The following is a 17860-nucleotide window of genomic DNA, read 5'->3' on the forward strand; positions in this document are numbered from 1 at the left end:
GATAAATATCGACCAACTAAGCAGCGATGTCGCTGCCCCTCCCCGATGGGACCTGAGTGTGTCTGGAGATTTTGCAGCCTGTTTCACACTCCGAGCTGAGGACTCCTGGGCTGGGCACCAGTCCCGACGTTAGCTATGGGACCGTCAGCTTCCATTTTAGGACCCCAGAGCCCATGTCTGTAAAACAGCATGGGTTGAGCTAGGTCCCCATCAAGATTCCCTCTGAGGTCTCAGCTGTACGAGAGCGTGAGATCTCTTATTTCATCTTTTCTTGTCTTTCCAGCCAAAGGGCCATCTTTATGTAGCTTATTTAGTGTCACTCCAACTCTGCAAAGAAGGTGCTATTATTGCTGTCACCATTTTGCTGACAAAGAAACTGAGACACAGGGTACAGCCTGCCCAAGGAAACAGGGCTAGCGAGGATCAGAACTGGATCAAATGCAGACAGAGGGTCCTACCTGAGCCACTACACGGTGCTGCCTCCAGCACTGGGAATTATTAGCCAGTAGGTTGGCTTTGGACCAGACAGGAACCCGTACTTCCTGAGTTTGGAAGCCTCCAAAGAAGCTCCTGCAGCCAAGACCCACTGTCACTCCTGCATGCTTTTTCCCTCCGCCCCCAAAGACTATTTTCTAACCTTGTCGTTTCACATACATTGATTGGATGCCTGCCATGTGCCGGGCTGTCTTGGGACTTGGATGGGGATCTGGAGTGAGGGCCATTAAAGGGGCAAGATCAGGGGACACTGTTTGCAGATGGTCAGTTTCTAAGACATTTTTAAGGACTCATATTCAAATGTATCGTGCTCATTCCAGGACACCTAGTTCCATCATCTCATAGAATGCTGGAGGAATTATGGGGTGCCTGGGTGGCTCAGTCGGTTAAGCGTCCAACTTTGGCTCAGGTCATGATCTCGCCGTCTGTGAGTTCGAGCCCCGCGTCGGGCTCTGTGCCGACAGCTCAGAGCCTGGAGCCTGTTTCGGATTCTGTGTCTCCCTCTCTCTCTGCCCCTCCCCCGCTCATGCGTTGTATCTCTCTCTCTCTGTCAAAAATAAATAAACATTAAAAAAAATAAAAAAAAAAAGAATGCTGGAAGAATTCTCCATGGGGCTATTGGTTGAGTGAGCCCCAACAGAACCCTAAGTGGGCCCATCTTACCCTGTGATTTATGATCTTTATAATCTTTAACTGGTTTATTTGGCTTTTGTAAGGAGATGGTAGGAGAGAAGTGGGAATACCTTGTCCTATGGATGGATTTGCTTGTAATTCACTTTAATTCCCTGCCATGAGAAAACTGTGCATTTCTTTTGAGCACCATGACTTTTTTTTAAATTTATTTGTTTTGAGAGAGAGAGTGTGTGTGTGCGTGTGTGAGTCGAGCAGGGACAGAGAGAGAGGGAAGAGAGAATCCCAAGCAGGATCCGCACTGTCAGCAGAGCCCGATGTGGGGCTCAAACCCACGAACTGGGAGATCATGACCTGAGCCAAGAATAAGACTCTTAACCAACCGACCGAGCCACCTAGGCGCCCAGAGCACCGTGATTTCTTTGCACAAAACAATCATTCCTCAAATAGCTGATAGCACGAACTGGAACGAATGAACTGGAGGCAATGTCCTTTGTTGAGTTAACAACAATAATGTAGTTACTTTCTGAATAATTCCACGAGGGGCTTGCTTTCCATCCCGAAGAACGTTTCAGCAATGTGACCCTCCCCAGTGGACACCTACCACCCTGCCAAACAAGGGAGGATGGCTGGCTATCCTGCTTCTCAGACGGAATCCAGACTGCTCTGGGCCCTTTAGGGGACCAAGGAGCTGCCCAGGTAACTGCACGATGCTTGTGGGCGGCATAGGGGTTTGAGACCCTGCTGAGGTTACTGTGGTCAGGGTGGAGCATAAACCCTTCTTCCCCAGGTGGACCCCGCCTCCCCCTCAGGCCGTGTGTGTTTGCTGGGCCAGTGGCCACTAGTCCTGTAAACGCCAAGGCCAGAGGATGTGCTGGGGTGAGGAATGCGTTCTCAGCTGCTTCCTACACCCAGGGCAGAAGGAAGAGCTCAGAGGGACGTTGCAAAAGGAGCGAGGCTGGGAGGCTCTGGCAGGCTGGGAACTGGATGCTGGAGAGCTCAGCACCTGTCGGTGAGTGTAGACCCCATGAAGGGCACTGGTGTGCACTGAGCGCACTTGAAGAGGACTGGCCCAAACTCCAGGAGGGTGTGGCCTCTCCTCCTTTACAGCCTCTGTGGTGAGTGGGTAGGAAGAGAGAGCCCCCACAGGGAACTGAAGTTTACCCAGAGCAGTGTGGTCCAGCTAGACCATCTTAGGCCCCCCAAGTGAGAAACAATGGGTGGGGGCGGGGGTGAGGGAAACGATCTGCATTAAGAGGGGTTTGTGCCCATCAGGCCTCCAACCGTAGCCAGAAGACAGTGCTGGCTGGGAAAGGGAGGTGGTCGGCTCTTCTCTGAGGTTCCTTGGCAGAGCTCCAGTGGGAATGTCAGTCTGGAAGACATCTCTGGACTGTGTGACTTCCTTAAAGCTGGCTGAGGTGGTGGCCAGGAGCCAGCAGCCAACCCACCCCCTCTCTGGAAGGAGGCCATTTTGTCTGCCTGATGCTATATCAGCCAGCCCACCCTCTGAGCCTGTGGCACTGAAGAAGGCTCCAGAGAACTTGCCTTCAGGTAATAGTTGACTCTCCAGCCAACATGCACTCTATGTGTCTCTAGGAGAAGCAGAAATGCTTCAGTCATCCACAAAACCGTGTCTTTTCCTTTTAGAATACAGCTGCATAGAGAGAGAGAGGGAGGGAGGGGGGGAAAAAGACAAGATACCAAGTACAGAATAATGTCAAAGTAAGCGAGGCTCCCCCTCCATTTTTCATATTGTTTCCTATTTTCAATAGCTACTGGGTGCCAGAGAGGAAAGGAACAACTTTAAAAAACAATTAGTGGGACATGTGGTGTTCATTCTTGGCTGGCACTATGCAGCCTCATCTGCTGGCGAATACTCTGCAGCCTTTCATGAAAAATGTTTTAGAACTAATGAGCTATATTTGCATTCCCCGTAGAATGGATTCGGAATTTTTCATCTACGCCACACCATGAAAAATGGATGTGTTTGGCACAGAAGTCATTTGAACATAAAGCCCGGCCTCAGTGGAAAGACAACCTTCAGAAAAACTTTTCAAGTAACTTAGCTCGTTCGTACTTGCTTCCACTGGGGAAGGTCAGGCTCGTGTGAAAGATGGAAATTTCCTGCACAAACCTAGATGCTGATGAGATTTGTTTTTGTAGATAATCTGCAGCAGTGAGATTTTTCATAATGTCACTGCAAAATAAATTAAAATGTTCATCTTCATATGGCTGGTTCCATTGCATTAAAATAAATGTTGCAAGCTCATTTAATTAGTATAGTTAGGAATGTCTCTTCCCTGCTTCACTGACTCTCCAAATCACAAGTTAATTTGTCAAAATCAGACCATTGTTTTTCCTTCATTCTTCATTACTAGAGACAGCCCCATTTAAATAAATGTTTATGCTACAGAGAGCAGAGCAGTGAACAACCCCAAATATTTTCATAAGCCAGTGCTGGAAAAGTTTAAAACACAGAAAGTGAAGATGTGGGTTTTTTTTTTTTTTCCCCTCCCTTCGTGGTTATTGGATATTTGACTGGCTGAAAAGGTACAAAATTGAGCAGTCTGCTGTAACTGATGATGCCCCATCCGCCATTGCTCATGTTGGCGGGCTATGTCCTCTTGAAAGTAGTTTTCTTCTATGTTTTCAAAGACAAATGATGACAAAAGATACCATCTCTATAAATTACCCTCATCAAATCATTCTCTTCACGAACCCTTGGTTAATCAATTAGTCGGTGATGGGAGAGGGTCTGAAATGGGGTTGGGGGGGGGTCTGGTTTTCACAGCCTTTTGCTCACCATTACTGGCTGTGAGCAACCAGGCGGTCCTGCTGAAAAGGCAAGAGACAACCGAACTCCAGGGCTTCCTTCTTTCCTCCTTCACTTCCCAACCCTCCCAAGCCTCCAAGTAAAATCAGAAGTGTCGGTGACCACTGACAAAGCATGAATTCCTGGCAGTGAAAGGGTGTTGGGGTAAATGATGAAGAGCAGGGGGGGGAAAGGGCTTCACATAATTGGCCGAGCTGTTGTGTCTGTGGAGATCTTCTGGAAGGCATCCATCAGTAATGAATGAAAGAGCTTATCAAATCCTTATCAGTGCCCCACACTAGTGAGATGTTGCCTTCCCTGCACGGGAGGGACCCTCCCGCTGGAACTCACCACAGTGCTCAGCTCTAGATTCAGCCCCAGGCATGGGAAGGTCAACTTTCTTCCCTGAAGCTTTGTCCTTCACCGAGACAGAGTGACCCGAACCGCCTCTTCCATAAAGACACTAAAAGGTCAGACTTTTTCTTCTTACTGTATAGGGTTTTCTTGCCCCATTACCCATTTTCCTCTGCCACGCATGCTTTGCATGGCTTTTCTCCTCTGGATCAAATGGGTACAAGAAAATGGATGTGGCTCTTCAGAATTCTCCATACGTGGTGTGCTTAAAAGACTTTTCAAAGCTGTCCTCGGTCTGACTCTGATGAGATCTGGTCTGTAGAATCAAATTTTCTTTTTTTTTTTCTCTTTCCTTCTTTTTTTTTTTTTGCACAAACTGGGACCAACTTTGCCCCGTTAATAAATTATTTCAGGAACAAGAGGACACGATTACTATGCCTTGTACAATGTGCCTCCTCCTTGACTCTCAAAAATCAGAACTTTCTCGAGCCACCACAGACTCAGGCTGGCAGGAAGCAGCAGCTTTCCCGGCCTGCCTCACTGACAGGTGGGAGTTGGCCGAGCAGGACACTCAGCATGCCTTCATTCATTCACTTATTCATTGGAGACACATTTGTTGGCACGGAACTAGGCACTGCGTGTGGACAGCCAATCTTCTTTCGCACGTAGGAGCGTCACCTTATGACTCAACTAGGGCCAACATGCCCTGGAGCCTACTGTCCTACCCCTGAAGCACGCCTTATCCGCCATGATATAATTAACTGAAAACACCTCCTATGTCTCTGGTTGACTCTGGAGAGGCCTTTGTGAGACTGAAGAGCTAGCCACGTACCTGAAAGACGAGCGAACTAGGGGCGGGTCAAGCATCTGGCGTTGGCAGCGGTCTAAAGAAAATGCAAAATTGTCACCCGGAGTCCTTGTTCTTTGGCTCAGCTCACTCTACACTGCGTTTCTCGGTGAGTATGAGAAGGGCTCATCTGCACTTTGGACATTGAGAAGGCCGGAAGCAGAGGAATACTGACACGGAAGGGCAAACTAGAGAACAGGGGAAAGGTTCTCTTAGGAAAAAACACGCTACCACATGACATCAGCCTGTTTCTCTGTCCCTAGATCGAAAGCCAGGCCGGAAGCACGGAGCCAGATCTGTCAGCCGTGGCCGACAGGACAGGCTGACTTCAGACAAACGCAGCTAAGCTCTGTGAGGCTGCTGCCACGGGGAGAGAAAGGCCTCCATTCGAATCCCGGACTTCCCTGACCAGCCGTGACCTTGGGCCAATGATGCTTTCTGAGAGGCCTTTTCTCACACATAAAATCATCATCGTCTTCATCATGTATCTTTTGCAGGGTTCCTGGGAAAATTAAATGAGACCCTACGTGTAAAAGTGATCCGGCACGTCTCAAGTGTTTGACAAATGCTAGTTCTCTTCTGGGGGCTTTTAGAAGGATTAAGGTAGCAGAGGAGCGGGAGGTGGCTGGATCACAATGAGTGAGGGGTAAATAGAGTGTCCTTTGAGAAAAGTTAAGTTTTCACCCGCATTGGTTTTTAATGAAGTCTGGTTGCCAAACTATTCTTGAGTGGGACACTACTCTACGACTGAACCACATACATCTCTGGTTTCTACGGGGCATAACACTCATAGCTTTTTTTTCCTGGAATGAGCTTAGTGATCATCTGGTCCCAGCCCATTCACAACTTGCAAAAAGGTCAGATGCCTTCTGAGGTCACACCTAAGTTAGCAGCTCCCCTCCGTGCTACCTCTCACCTCCCTTCAGATGTGAGAGAGCTGTAGACCCCCTGGGACTATGAATGCCCATCCCCTCCCATCATTCCTGGTATCTTCCCCGGGCTTCCCCGCCATTTATTACCCTTTCCTCCTTCCTCAACCCTCGCGAGTTTTACCATCTTCCTTTTTAAATGTGATGCTCGAAAGCAAATAAAATACACCAGATGCTTCTGACTATGGCAGAAAAAAAGAGGAACAGTGGCCTCATCATCTCCTGTGATTAAAGTAGTATGTTGGCAGTCACATCATGTTGCCCTTATAATCAACTGAAATCCTTGGGACTTCTTTTTACACCCGAATGGATGTCAGTCAGCCTCTCTCATCCTGTAGGTGTGTCATTAGTTATTTATCTCGATAACAGAACCTTATGTTTATCACCATTAAATTCAGTGAGTTTGAGGCCATCGCTCCAGACGTCAAGACCTTTTTGCGTCATAATTCTGTCATCTGGTGAATTAGTTTTACTTCCCCGTTCAGTGTCAGGCTGTTATTCTGCCAGTCACACATTTCTCCCTCTGGTCCTCAAGGATAACAGGATAGACTTTGTCAAAAGATTTGCTGAACTCGGATGCTTACTCCTCTGAGCTCCCTGTTCTCAGGACACCCAGGCTTACAGCAACACCATCCCAAATTCTAGTGCCTCCTGAGGATGTGCGTCCTTTCAAATACTGAGAGATCTGCTAGGAAGAGGTGGCCAATATAGTTGCTATTGAACACTTTGCTGTTTGATCAGTTTACCCTTTACAATGACTTCCGAGGAATGGAACTAGGAAGGAGTCTACTATAGACTGAATATTTGTGTTTCCCCCAAATTCATACGCTGAAACTATGGCATTTAAAGGTGGGGCTTTGAGGAATTGATTAGATTGTGAGCGAAGAGCTCTTGTGAATAGAATTGGTTGGTCCCCTTATAAAGCCTCCTTTACCCCTTCTTCCCTTTGAGAGCACAGTGAGAAGACCACCCACCATCTGTCTACGAACTAGGAAGCAGACCCTCACTAGACACTGAATCTGCAGGTCCCCTGATCTCGGACTTTGCAGCTTCCAGAACTGTGAGAAAACAAATACTTGTTTCCAAGCCACCCCTCGGTCTATGGTATTTTGGCGACAGTGGCCCAGACAAAGACAAAGTCCTTGAGAGAAGGAAGGGATGCAAGTAGAAATATCCAACGTGAAAGGAAATGGGCTAACATGGCTTACTTCACACTTTTCTATGCTCAGAAGGTTAAGCAGTTTAATGAATGATCATTAAAACGTAAGAAATCATGAGAGATTTTTTTTAAAATTTTTTTTAACCTTTATTTATTTTTGAGACAGAGAGAGACAGAGCATGAACAGGGGAGGAGCAGAGAGAGAGGGAGACACAGAATCTGAAACAGGCTCCAGGCTCTGAGCTGTCAGCACAGAGCCCGACGCGGGGCTCGAACTCACGGACCGTGAGATCATGACCTGAGCCGAAGTCGGACGCTTAACCGACCAAGCCACCCAGGTGCCCCGAGATTTTTTTTTTTTTAAATTCAGTATAGTCAGAAGTGAAAATGGGCATTGTGTTCTGCCCTTTAGATTAGTTCAGTCTTTGCTGCCTAGAATCTAAAGATTGTATATCATGCATATGCTTATTTATAAGTCTGCCAACTTTGATTTTATCCTTATTTTGAAGATGTCATGAGCACAAGAGAAAGGTCCATTTATGTAAAGTTCAAAATCACCTATGGTGTTACAAGTGAGGATAGTGGTTGCTTTTGGAGAGAAGGGCTGGCGGGGGTGGGGGGGTGCGGGGGCTGGTTTTTGACCTGGGTGGTGGTCACACAGGTGTCTTCACTCTGTGGACGTTTATCAAGCCACACAAGTGTGAACTGTTTACTTCTCTCTACATAAATGGTAAAGGGAAGCCAACTGGCAATGATCAGAATGCTTTCTGGAAGTCTCTTCTTTTTTTCTCACTGAGCACAGAGAGCAAAAGAGCGTACAGTTTAATTCATCAAGTTTTTGCTTTCTGAGTGCCTTGTACCCACAAAGCATTTTGTTGGGGCTCTGGAGGTAAAAATGAAGCAGATACAGCTCCTGCCTACAAAGAATTTCCAGTCCAGTGAAGGATAAACATGTATGGGATGTCGCTGTACTCCAAGGAAAAGTGTCCTGAGGTCCCAAGAGGGATCAGGTGGCCGCTTTTTGTGAAAAGCCATTTAAACAGCATTCCATATATTCAAGAACCACATGTAATCTTTAAATGTGAATTTGGATTTAGTAAATGACTTATTGTCTTACTACCCTACTCATATAATTAAGAGCTGCTTAGACTACTTTCCTCCCATTTTGTGGCCAGATCAAATTCATACATAATCAACAAGTGATGTGTGATTGTTATTACTGAAGATATTAAAATAGTGTATACTTTATAGCATTTTTTTCGAAGGTCGAACTTTTTAAATATCCCAAACAGGACCAATACTCAAGGAATTAAGTATAAGGCAACTTTTGACAGGAATTTTAAATAAAAAACCATCCACTGATGAACAGATAAATAAAATGTAGTATAACCATATAATGGGATATTATTCAGCTACAAAAAGGAATGAGTGCTGGTACAGGCCACAACATGGATGAATCTTGGAAACATGCTAACTAAAAAAAGCCATATTCAGGGACCCCCCGGGTGGCTCAGTTAAGCATCCGACTTCGGCTCAGGTCATGACCTCGTGGCTGATGGGTTCGAGCCCCACATTGGGCTCTGTGCTGACAGCCCGGAGCCTGGAGCCTGCTTCGGTTCTGTCCCTCCCTCGCTTGCGCTCTCTCTCTCTCAAAATAAATAAATAAACACTTTTTTAAAAAGCCATATTCAAAAAGTCACATATTGTATGATTCCATTTCTTTTTTTCTTAATTTTCTTTTAACGTTTATTTATTACTGAGAGACAGAGAGACAGAGCATGATCACGGGAGGGGCAGAGAGAGGAGGAGACACAGAATCCGAATCAGGCTCCAGGCTCCGAGCTGTCAGCACAGAGCCTGACTCACAAACCACGAGATCATGACCCGAGCCGAAGTCAGACGCTTAACCGACTGAGCCACCCAGGCGCCCCTGTGATTCCATTTCTATGAAGTGTCCAGAAGAGGCAAATCCATAGACTCAGAAGGTAGATTAGTGGTTGCCAGAGGCCAGGCAAAGGAAGGAGTGCTGAGTGGCTGCTAACAGGTACAGGAGGTTCTTTTTCAGGTGCTGAAAACGTTCTGGGATTAGACAGTGGTGACGGTTCCACAACCTTGTGAATATACTAAAAACCACTGAACTGTGCGCTTTAAAATGGCGAATTTTATGGTATGTGAATTATATCTCAATAAAAAATATACAAGGCAATTTTCAAACATACAGATAGAAAATTTTAAATCATAAAATGTTTTCTACTGAGAAATTCTCCACACAATTTTACGATACATCTCGCGAGTGAGTACCAAAAAACACACACATAAAGATGGAAAGTTGTAAAGATCAAAATGAGGAAATGGGCTTCCCCTTCTGTGAAAATTACATCAGGACGGAACATAAGCCCTTACACGAGGCTGTAGAGGGACCGGGCCGTGACTGCTCCCGCCTGGGTCTCTACTTCTAATTCCCGAACAGAATTCGTTCAGAACTGGATTACCCGCATCAGCGAGTATTTTATGAACTCCCCCTTTTCTTAAGCTGATCGGCAACAAAAACGTTTTTGGTTTACCCCTCCGATAAGCAGTCCTCTCTCTGATCCCTGCTGGTGGAAATTAGAGAATGGTTTGTGCCAATCGGCCTTTCCAGGTGAGATGAGCTTTCTGTGAGGGAGAAGGAAAGGAATCAAAGCAGCCGGGCTCTGTGTTGGAAACCCAGGTAGGCCCCCAGTAATAAATACATTTATTGCTTGGACAGTAAAAAGTACTGGAGAGTTTAAAATAAATTCAGAGTTATTTAAACTTAATTTATGACCAGGAAAATAAACCCTCTCTTCCACCATTAATGTTTTTTATCTGGGCCATCAAATGTCACACGCTACTGATTTTGGATGTAAGGTCACTGGAAACAACATATCAGAGGTGTCAGCACCACAAATCAAGTGAAATTCCCTTAAAAATAAAAACGTCAGGAGTAAAATAATAGGCAATAGTTATTTCATGCTATGAGAGACTTGTAATATATCAAAGGGTTCACCTTTTTCTACCTTTATGATGTATCGCTTTGAACACGAAATATACTTCTGCTTAACAGATAAAGTAAAGAAAACAGGCATCAGAATGCCGAAGATAAGAATGACGACATATCATAAAACTATTTGGGGACACATAAACATTAGAATGCAGACCGCTGAATATATCAAGAGACAAACAATGACCCTGCCTCTATGGGGATCTGTGGTCTGGCATGTCGGTTATTTTAAGGGGTCATCCTAAAGGTCACCTCGAATGGGATCTTTGAAATCAGAATACAAATTGCATGGGATTTTGGTAAGGAAATAAAGGATGTCTTAGGGCTGGCGACGCTGATGCAGTTCTACGCAGAAGTCCAAATCCTGAAGCAATCCCTCTGGTCTTTTATCCACAGATTGAGAAAACAGAGGCAAATGCCAATCTGCCGGGAGGAGATGAGAGATAAAGCAGACTTGGAGCAGACAGGTTCTTTATGATCCTGATGTTAAACACCTGACAGGCAGTGGCGTTGGCCATAATGCGTCGTTGTTAAATGCATTAACTCCTGGCAGAGTAAATTCGCCCAGGATTATACCTGATGCAAAAGCATCTGACTAAAAGGGTTATCAAAGCCCCAGGTAAAAATGACTTTGTTTCATCCTTGTGACATATCTTACAGCGATTTTCTAGGACGTTAAAGGTAAAATCTCACTTCCTAAGTCAAGGACTCATAATCTGGTGGATGAAATGGCTCCAGGGAAGGATAAAAGAGTATAGAGTCATTCACGTATAAGCACAAATTTCGCCCAAGATGGTAGTGAGCAGTTAGAGAAAAGCCATAATACTTTAGTTTAAGCCTCCCCAAGTCCTTTTATCATTGGGAGTGGGCGGCGGGGGGAGGGGGGGGGAGGAGAGGAGGTCATGTTTGCCTGTCGGCAGAGAATGGGGACGAGAGACAAACCAGTGCCACCACTCTGTAAGCTTTCTACCGGGGTCACACCACTAGAGCCCCGTATCCAGCAGGGTGAAGTATGATTGCCTCCATATTGGAGCATCCTTCCTGGCTGCCGTGGCTATCGAATTCGAGGGATGAAACGGAACGCAAGACTTGAAAATCTATCTCCCTTCAGATGATAGATGAGGAAGCCGAGCCCCAATCCCAGGAGGGAGGTGCTTGGGGAACAGAGCAAGATGGGAACCTCCGCTGTGATGCCTGCTTCTGGCGAGGTCACTCGTGTGCTTGTCACACACCAGCCCCACACGCGTGAAGCAGCTGTTCCACCTGGGAAGCCGGCTCCCCCCAAATGATCTCCAACTCGCCCTTGACTTACTACGTTTGTGATCCTACTAAGCCACTGAATTCTCTGCCTTTCAGTTTACCCGTGAAGCTGCTTGACTCCTGTGCCCATCGACCTTCCAGAACACGTCTCTAAGCTTGGGCATCTTAGGAGGACACTAGTATCCCCACATAGTCTAGCAGTTAGAAACCCAGACTGTTTAAATTGAAGTCTGGCTCTGCCATGGGCTAGCCGCAGGCCATTGCATAAGATGCTACACCTTTCTAAATCCTGCTTTCCTTACCCACGAAACAGGGACAAGGATAATAATACCAACCTGGTGCGGTATTGTGGGAATGAAATGGAAGGCTCTCAGGACCACAGAGTGTGCATTTAAACAACAGAGAACGAATTGCTTGAAGCAGAAAGCTGTTGGCCTCAGGGGTCCTGGCCACAGTTGTCCTGCCACCCAGAACCTCAGCTGGCACCTGCAGACACAGGACCTGAGCTCGCTGCGAGAATGGCGTGATTCTGGGAAGGCAAACCCCGTATCCCCAGGGCTTCCCTGCTCTAGCCTGTTACCTGCTCAAATGATGGATCGTTCTCTGGTTAAGATGGGGTCCGATTCGGAGTCACATGGTGAGAGACACGAGCCCCGATGCCAGCCAGCGCCCTATTCATTTGTGGATTTGGCTTATTAGAGACAAATGATGCTGAGGCAGTTCTGTGGGCATCAGATGAATTATTTATACATCCACTTAAGTTGTTTTATCGGAAGGCTCGAATTCGTTTAAGTCTTGAGTTTTCCAGCGTGGTGTGTGAGCATTCTATCGAGCGTTTTCTAATCACTTTCTGAATCTTACTTTGGGGCACCACCTTGAAAATCCATGGGCTTTAAGACTACATAGCAAGGAGATGTCCATACTCAAGGCTTCACGTGTGAAAAAAAAAAAAAAGATCAAAACCAAACTTAGGTTTCAGAAAACCATCCGTTTCGACAAAATGTTTATTGGGAATCTGTTTTTGAACCGATTACACCTTTGGAGGTCTAAATTGAAAGATATTTCAAATAAAATGTAATGATACAGCACTTTTTTTCATTTTCCCTAACTTTAAGGGAAGCTTTTTCTTCCTTCAGGCACAAAATTTCACTCAAAAGTAATTGCCAACCCTGCCTTATTCTATTACTTGTAAATTCAACATAATTAGAGACACATTCAGTTCATTACTAGCTTGACTCTTTGCCCAGCTTTTTTTCAGCCTGTTGCCTTTTCAAAACACTTTATTAAAAACTTGTTTCAGTATCATATTCTTCAAAGGAAAAGAATAACTCCCAAGTACGTTTTATAGGAATTGCTCATAATACAGGACCCAATGCCAGAAACCAATAAAATCAAATCACAGAACTTACATCAGAAGCCTGCCATAAACTCCTGCAGAACAGCTTGGGCATGTTTGACCTGGAAATTGAAATTCATGTGCTCTAACAACTAGTTTCACTCGAGAAACTGTCACCAGATCTTGCAATTTAAAAACTCTGCTCTTATTCCGTTGACTGTAATGCAATTTAGCCCCTAAATATCCTTTTTCCTCCGAAGAACTCCAAACACTTTCCCGTCATATTACCCAAAGCATCAGCCTTGTGGGCATTTATTAGTCCTGTTTTACAGAGCGAGATGCTTGGATGGGCATTGGTTTTCAGGTCAGATCATGGGGATAAGGAGTTTTGACTTTGATGTTTCAAAAAGGTGCTTTAGTCCCAGGAACAGGGAATTTCAGGAGAGAATGCTCCGGTGAGAGGGTGAGTCTATGTCGATACGTGCAACCCAGAGGTGGGTCATCAGGCTTCCTGGTCCATGTGTCAAATGGCCTGCAAGTTTGAAAACTTCAGCAAATGAGCCCGTGGGTGTACATGAAGTACAGCAACACTGGCTATTTTCAACACTAGCTCTTCAGAGAGCACTGAAGCAAAGCGAGCAGGCCATCCTGGAACCAAGTGCCAGGAAAGAGAAGCCGGCCCCAGGGAGAGGCAGTACTGATGGAAACGAGAGAGCTGTTCCGGGTCACCCTGTTACCTGGCAAGCTGAGTACCTGCCAGGCAGAAAAGTACAGGTGTAGACAAGACCAATTCTGGGAACTTATTTGTTAGATTTGCTGTTACACTCTGGACAGGGGTGCTTCAAATAGCTTACTTTAAAAACCTATCCAGGGGCACCTGGGTGGCTCAGTCGGTTGAGCAACCGACTTCGGCTCAGGTCATGATCTCACGGTTTGTGAGTTCGAGCCCCGCGACAGGCTCTGTGCTGACAGCTCAGAGCCTGGAGCCTGCCTCGGATTCTGTCTCCCTCTCTCTCTGCCCCTCCCCTGTTCATGCTCTGTCTCCCTCTCTGTCAAAAGTAAATAAACATTAAAAAAAAAGTTAAAAAAAAAACACAAAAAACCTATCCATAACAAATCAAAACATGAAGATTTGCCTCCTGGAATCTGGAAGGTGTTTCTCTGATCGAGTCGCACTATGTCTGATCCACAGCAAGTGGATTAGGGTATCTTAGCACATTGGCTTCCTGGGTCCCTAGCATTAAGCACTGAGGTATGAGAATGGTGACTCTGTGGTCACTAGGTAGAGAAATTGAGGCTGAGGTGTGTTGCTGGTCCCTTTCTTAATTTCCAGTTAAGATAGCCGGTCACTATCTTAATGTCAAGTGAAATACAAAAATTTGGGCCACACAGACTAGTTTACCATTTTAAGACCCCAGGCTTCTACTTGGCTAGGAAGGGAAGGGTCCCTCATGAAGAAATAAATATTTCCTCATTCTGCTGTGTTTTGTCAGCGGAAAGTATGGGATCCAGTACTCAATAAAATAGTCCGACCTGAACAACACATTTTATTTTTTTTAAAAATGAATTTAAGCACTGACCTTCCATTCTTCACAAAAAGTAATTCTAAATGGAGTAGAGACTTAAAAGTAAAATACAAAACTATGACACTTCTAGAAGATAACGTAGGGGAAAAAAATCTAGGTGACCTTAGGTTTGGCAATGAGTTTTTAGATACAGTACTAAAAACATGATCCACGAAAGAAAAGCTTGATCAGTTAAATTTAATTAAAGTTAAAAACTTCTGCTCTGTTAAAGGCACTATAAAGAAAGTGGGGAAAAAAAAGGCACAAACCAGGAGAAAATTTTTGCAAAACACATATCTTATAAAGACTTGTATCCAGAATATGGAAAGGACCCTTAAAGCTCAACAATAAGAAAACAAGTAACCCAATTAAGAAGTGGGCAAAAAAATAGGAACAGACACCTCACCAAAGAAGATAAAAAATGGCAAGTAAGTATATGAAAATACGTTCAATATCATGTATCTTGAGGGATTTCTAAGTTAAAACAACAGTAAGATATAATTGCACACCTATTAAAATGGCTAAAATCCGGAGTATTGACAACATCAAATGTTGACAAGGATACGGTGCAATAGAAACTCTCATTCATAGCAAATGGTATAGCCACTTTGGATGTGGAAGTGGTACTTCCTTTAAGGAAGTCTGGTACTTCCTTAAAAAATTAAACATACTCTTACCATATGATCCAGGAGTTGTCCTCCTTGGTCTCTCCCCAAATAAGCTGAAAACTTGTGTCCACACGAAAACCTGCACACAGATGTTTATAGCAGCTTTATTAAAGTTTGCCAAAAATTGGAAGCAACTAAGATGCCCTTCGGTGTAAATGAATAAACAAACTAAGGTACCTCCACACAAAAGAATACTATTTAGAAATAAAAAGAAAGGAGCTATTGGGGCGCCTGGGTGGCGCAGTCGGTTAAGCGTCCGACTTCAGCCAGGTCACGATCTCGCGGTCCGTGAGTTCGAGCCCCGCGTCAGGCTCTGGGCTGATGGCTCGGAGCCTGGAGCCTGTTTCCGATTCTGTGTCTCCCTCTCTCTCTGCCCCTCCCCCGTTCATGCTCTGTCTCTCTCTGTCCCAAAAATAAATAAAAAACGTTGAAAAAAAAAATTAAAAAAAGAAAGGAGCTATCAAGCCGCGAAAACACATGAAGCAACTTTAAATACCTATTATTAAGTGAAAGAAACCCGTGTGAAAAGCCTAAATATTGTAATAGTCCAGCTATGTGACATCCTGGATAGAGCAAAACTATAGGGATGGTGAAAAGATCAGGGGTTGCCAGGGGTTTGGGGGGCAGAGGGAGGAACAAATAGGGTGAGTACAGGAGATATTTAGGGCAGTGAAACACACAGCAGTGGATACATGACAGCATGCATTTGTCAAAACCCATAGAACCATGGAACACAGAGAGAACTCTAATACAAACTATGGACTCTCGTTAATAATATCGTGTCAATATTGGTTTATCAATTACAACAAAAGCACCACACTGATGCAAGATGTGAATCACAGGAAAAACTGCGCAGGGGAAGATGGGGTTTGAGGGAACTCCTTGTACTTCTCAGTTTTTCTGTAAATCTAAAACTGCTCCAAAAAAAAAAAAAAGTCTAGTAATATTTAAAATAGTGATTTAGTAGAGACTTGTTTGATCAGATGACCCAAATTGCTCAAAACAGATCTTCTTGCCTTGTTCAGGAGCTTGTTTTCCAGGAGAGGCGCTGTAGATATTGGTCAGGGGCTCGTATTCCATGAGAAGCACGCTAGTCACCTTTTACCGGGTCTAAACAATGCACACATACTAATTTTTAAGTAGTGGACAATGAGTCCTATCATCCCTAGTTTACAGATGAGAAAACTGGGTTTAGAAAAGAGTCAGGGGCACCTGAGTGGCTCAGTCGGTTAAGCGTCCGACTTCGGCTCAGGTCATGATCTCGCGGTACGTGAGTTCGAGCCCCGCGTCGGGCTCTGTGCTGACTGCTCAGAGCCTGGAGCCTGTTTCAGATTCTGTGTCTCCCTCTCTCTGACCCTCCCCGTTCATGCTCTGTCTCTCTCTGTCTCAAAAATAAATAAACGTTAAAAAAAAAATTTTTTTAAAAAGAAAAGAGTCATAAGGCAGTGGCTAGAATTCAGGCCTCTTGCTCACCGAAACTCTAATATTTACTGAATTAGCTCGTTCTCGTATGCAGGAGGGGTAACCGCTTTAAACAGATGAGCAAGGTGTGACTGTTACAAGAAGACGACAGCTGCTAGTCCTGGCCTTGAGATGCATTGTGCTGTCACTGGAGATGGAGGGCGGCTGACGCACTCACTGCATCGCTCAAAGCTCCAGTCACACGCTGGGCCCTCCAACAAGAAGAACCTTACCTCTAGGACCGTGGGTGCCTAGGATAAAAGCCTCTAGTCTCTGAGGTCTATCATTCTCTTGATGAGAAAAAAAACACCAAACTATTGGATATTGAATTTGTTTGAATCATAACAGCATCTGCCAAGTAAGAGTATAATTTCTAGAAGAAAGGGAAAGAGAGAGAGAGATGGGTTGTGGGGATGCCGAGGGGGTCGGGGAGATGGGATTACATTTTCAAAACCAGAGTGTGATGATTTGAAATATCATTTACCAGTCAGGGTGGGTGTGGTTATACTCCAATACGAACAAAAATTTCAGCGGCGTAAAATGGTACAGGTTTATTTCTCACTCAGGTATGTGAGTATTCTCAGGTGGTGGGGCAGCTCTATCCCATTCTGTCCTCACTCAGGGTTCCGCCATCTAGAATGTCGCCAGTCACCAGAGCAAAGAAATGGGGACATATAAATCATGCACCTGCAAGACCTAAAGTCTTAGAGACTTCCGCTGGGAATCGATACACATCATGTCTGCTCATGTTTCATTGGCCAAAGCAAGTCACATGCAAAGAGATGGGGACATGAAATCGTACCAGGCACCTGGAAGGAGGGGAAAGGGCGTTACCAATGGGCGATAGTAATGACTGCCATCATCATAGCCCTTTATCACAGTTCTCTTTGGATGTCACACAAAATGGATTGTTTTTAGAGGAAGAGGTAGAGGAGGAAGGACAAAATATAATGAAATTGAATTGATGCTCCACTTCTTGGGCACTGCTCAAGTAGAGGCTAGACCAAAGATTGCCTTGGTGTGGAAAACTGTGTTCTAGCGATAATGCAGATTAGTCTTAGAAATGTAACTTAGGGAGAGGTTTCAAATCAGACTTGAGAGTTCTTCAGGAAACAGGTCAGCATCCATTGGTCAAATTGAACCCTATACTAACAGAGCATAGTTGAACCCCTAATGAATTAGTTTATTTCATACTAATCCATGGCTACAACTATACTCTTAATTCTAGGTGGCCTCCTGATAGAGCAGTGGGCTAATCAAAAAAGAGAGTCATTTAAGAGACATAGGTTTAGAAAAAAAATTATCCCCAGTAGAACCTCACA

The 17860-nt window shown here is 44.9% G+C and overlaps 1 long non-coding RNA gene across 1 annotated transcript in view; it reads right to left on the minus strand.

Moving 5' to 3' along the window:
- Nucleotides 1–1561: 1561 nt before the first annotated feature.
- The window catches only part of LOC128775622 (uncharacterized), a 43867-nt gene continuing 27568 nt past the window's right edge, over nucleotides 1562–17860 (minus strand). Inside the window, exon 3 of the long non-coding RNA XR_008420487.1 lies at nucleotides 1562–2779. This is a non-coding gene — a long non-coding RNA (uncharacterized LOC128775622). The remainder of the gene's footprint in view (nucleotides 2780–17860) is intronic.

This window comes from Panthera pardus, unplaced genomic scaffold (assembly GCF_024362965.1).
Source record: "Panthera pardus isolate Hobbes unplaced genomic scaffold, ASM2436296v1 HiC_scaffold_8, whole genome shotgun sequence".
Taxonomy (NCBI): domain Eukaryota; kingdom Metazoa; phylum Chordata; class Mammalia; order Carnivora; family Felidae; genus Panthera; species Panthera pardus.